The following is a 3,911-nucleotide window of genomic DNA, read 5'->3' as shown; positions in this document are numbered from 1 at the left end:
ATTTGCATAAGTTTATGGTTGGTCAAAAGTTTATCAGTGAATAAAGTTTTCCTCTATCATATTACAGAAATTTCATTTCTATGAGAGATGCGAATTTCTAAATATTTTAAGGACTGCATCAGAAGCAAAAGCAGAGAATTTGAATATTTTTGAGTATTTATTTTTTTACCAGGAAACTCACCTTTTGTTTGATTTCCACAACTACCTTATAAGCAGAGGTACCCCATTTCAGATGCTAGAAAACACCAGTCTGTCAGACTCCAAAGCCCAGGTTCTCCTTCCTGCAGCAAGAAGTGAAGGAACTAGTTCTCCACAGATGAATTAATCACTCAGGACCCCTGCCTATGTGAAATCTGTCCCCCAAAACTGAATAGAGTTGTAGTTTCATAATAATCTCCTCAATCATTCTCAACCCAATCCTTAACACAAATAATTTAGCCAGGCCTAGAGACAAAGTTGCTGAGGATTAAATGGAACCCCAGACATAGGAAATAAACTGATGGCTACCCAAAGAGAATGGGGGAAAGAGAGATAAATCAGAACTTTGGGATTAACATATACATACTACCATACATAAAATAGGGGCTTCCCTAGTAGCTCAGCTGGTAAAGAATCCACCTGCAATGCAGAAGATACTGGCTCGATTCCTGGGTCTGGAAGATTCCCTTGAGAAGGAGTAGGCTACCCACTCCAGTATTCTTGGGCTTCCCTGGTGATTCAGACAGTAAAGAATCTGCCTGCAATGTGGGAGACCTGGGTTCGATCCCTGGGTTGGGAAGATCCCTTGGAAGGGAGCAGGGCAGCCCTCTCCAATATTCTTGCCTGGAGAATTCCCATGTAGAGGAGCCTGGCATGCTGCAATCTCTGGGGTGGCGAAGAGTCAGACACAACTGAGCAACTAAGCACAGCATAGCATGTAGAAATAAGGACCTACTGTAAAGCACAGGGAACTGTACTCAATGTTTTTTTATTTTGTCTTGGGATATAGCCCGTTAACAATATTGTGACAGCTTCAGGTGAACAGTGAAGAGACTCAATCATACATACACATGTATCCATTCGCCCCCAAACTCTCCTCCCATTCAGGCTGCCAGACAACATTGAGCGGAGTTCTCTGTACTATACAGTAGGTCCTTGTTGGTGGTTAACCACTTTAAATATAGCAGTGTGTACATGTCCACCCCCAAATCCCTAACTATCCCTCTTCCACCCCGTCCCCACCCCCCAGCAACCATGAGTTCATTCTCTAAGTCTGTGAGTCTCTTTCTGTTTTCTAAGTCAGTTCATTTGTATCATTTCTTTTTAGATTTCACAGGTAAGGGATGTCATATGATATTTCTCCTTCTCTGTCTGACTTACCTCACTCAGTACAACAATCTCTAGGTCCATCCATGCTGCTGCATATGCATATGGCATTATTTCATTGTTTTTAATGGCTGTATATGCAATACTTTTAATAACCTATAAGGGAAAAGAATCTGAAAAAGGATAAATAGATGTATAACTGAACAACTTTGCTGTACGCTTGAAACTAACACAAAATTGTAGATTAACTATACTTCAATAAAAATAAAAAATCACAAGGTTTGTCATTGTTTGTTGTTTTAGTTGCTAAGTCCTGTCTGATTCTTTTGCGACCCCATGGACTGTAGCCCTCCAGGCTCCTCTGTTCATAGGATTTCCCAGACAAGAATACTGGAGTGGGCTGCCATTTTCTCCTCCAGGAAATCTTCCCAACCCAGGGATTGAATCCGCATCTCCTGCATTGTAGGCAGATTCTTTACCACTGAGCCACCAGGGAAGCATGATTCACAAAGCTACAAGTACCCCCAACTCTCAAATCACCCAAGTCTTCGCAAGAAATGCAGGTGAAGATACTTACTTCTACCATGAGGAAGAGTTGGACTAGGAAAACAGTTCCAAAATTTTAAGAAGTAAAAGGTATGGTCTATCACATACTAAGAGTTTTCTAAGGTCTCTGTTTAATGAAACTCAAGAACTGAGACAGGAAATGCCAAAGTAGACATTAAGAGATTGCATTAAGACAACGCAAGTAGATGGAAATGAAGTAATGAGTTCTAGGGCCTGGCTCAATTATAGTGATGAGGGCTGAGAAAGAAGATTTCCCAGATATTAAATAAGGCTAAATATGGGCCCAGGCCAACTGGAGAGGAGTAGTCTGGAGGGACTTTTATACAAGGATCTGCTACCCAAAAAACTACCAACATATCCAATGAAAAGAGGCATACCCATCCTCTTCAGAAGCCCAAAAGATAAAAACCCCAAGAGCTGAAGGCCAGAGGAAGATCTCTTTGTAAAAAAAATTTTTTTTACTTTATTAAAATACTGAGTTTATTTCACATGTATATTTTTGTCTCCCCACCATTTCCATCTGTCTGACCACCACTACTACTATTCCTATCATAACATTCCATACATACTTAAAACCAAGCAAAGGATGGAGTTCCATCTTTAAAAACTAAACAGGCATTTTAGACAACACATTCTTGGCAATGGAACGTGGGCAACATTTATCAGACACGGTAGGGAAGTTCTCACTCTGCATTATAAAAAGGACAGCCAGATATCAACTGTTACAGAAATGAAATAAGATGGAAAATTTTTAACAAACTGTTTAAATTATTTTCTTAAAGAGACTTCCTCCACTGCCAGAGATCTTGAATAGCCTCCTGGTTAGTCATCCGGAAACAATTCTTCACATAATTGATAAACTTGGCTTCCACTTTGGGAAGGGAACCAACTTTTTCTACACTTGCTTGCATTTTTGCTTTAATGTCTTCTACAGAGCTAGATCCTTTTGGTGTTTTAGGTGTTTTTTCCTGTTTTTTGAAGGATTCTTGACCTTTTGATCTTGGTGTTGATGGTTTTGAGTCTTTTCCATTTCGGTTCGATTTTTGTGCATTTTTGGCTGGAGTATCTCGTACAGATTTCTTTACTGGAGCTTTTTCTTCAACTTCCTCATCAAAATCATCATCATCATCATCGTCTTCATCATCATCAGCAGCAGCAGCAGCAGCAGCAGCAGCAAACTTTACTTTTTTCTGGGGAAACTTGCTACCACTTCCAGGGGCAGAACGCTTTCCAGATATACTTAGGAGTTTCATATCCTCCTCCTCTTCATCTTCTGACTCTGCATCTTTCTCCACAGCTACTAAGTGCTGCCCACTGATATGCACAGGCCCTGAACCACACTTCAACTGAAAGACCACAGGTGGTGTAATTTCAAAGCCCCCAAGAGAAACCGTTGGCTGTACAGACATTTTCAAAGTTGCCAGTGTTACTTTAACTGGACTGCCTTCATAATTCATCGCCTCTGCTTCAACAATGTGTAACTCATCCTTTGCTCCAGCCCCTAAACTGACCGTTCTTAAACATAACTGGTGCTCATTTTCATCATTATCCACCTTGAAGTGATAATCTCTGTCAGCCTTTAGTTCACAACCGAAAAGATAGTTCTGGGGCCTCAAGGGGCTCATGTCCATGTCCACTGAATCCTCCATGGGTTGGCGGCACGCACTTATGTGGGAGAGAAGCCGGACGGAATTAAAAGGCTACTATTCGAGCGAGCAGCTGCGCAGGAGAGAATCACACCAGGGAGTGTAAAATTTTCATAAGCAATTGGGGAAGACTTTTTTTTAAATGTTTTAAATATTTTTAAACATTTTTAAATTTTTTTCTTAGTGTAACAGAAGTAATATATGTTTGTGGTTGAAATATTTTAAATAAAGAAAAGCACAAAGAAGAAAATTTAAAATATCTGTAATCCAAAATTCAAAATATTTCTGTTGGTGACATACTGGTATATTTCCAGCCAGTCTTTTTTTTTTTTTAAGTTCTACCAGTTTATTGCTACCAACCCATCTCCCTCCACCCTCGTGCACACACGCTCA

The 3,911-nt window shown here is 40.2% G+C and overlaps 1 pseudogene; it reads right to left on the bottom strand.

Moving 5' to 3' along the window:
- Positions 1-2,347: 2,347 nt before the first annotated feature.
- Positions 2,348-3,563, bottom strand: LOC139037116 (nucleophosmin pseudogene; annotated as a pseudogene).
- Positions 3,564-3,911: the final 348 nt, after the last annotated feature.

This window comes from Odocoileus virginianus, chromosome 2, assembly GCF_023699985.2.
Source record: "Odocoileus virginianus isolate 20LAN1187 ecotype Illinois chromosome 2, Ovbor_1.2, whole genome shotgun sequence".
Classification (NCBI taxonomy): domain Eukaryota; kingdom Metazoa; phylum Chordata; class Mammalia; order Artiodactyla; family Cervidae; genus Odocoileus; species Odocoileus virginianus.
Note: the sequence above shows the minus strand (reverse complement) of the source record. Positions and strands in the feature narration are given on the sequence as shown.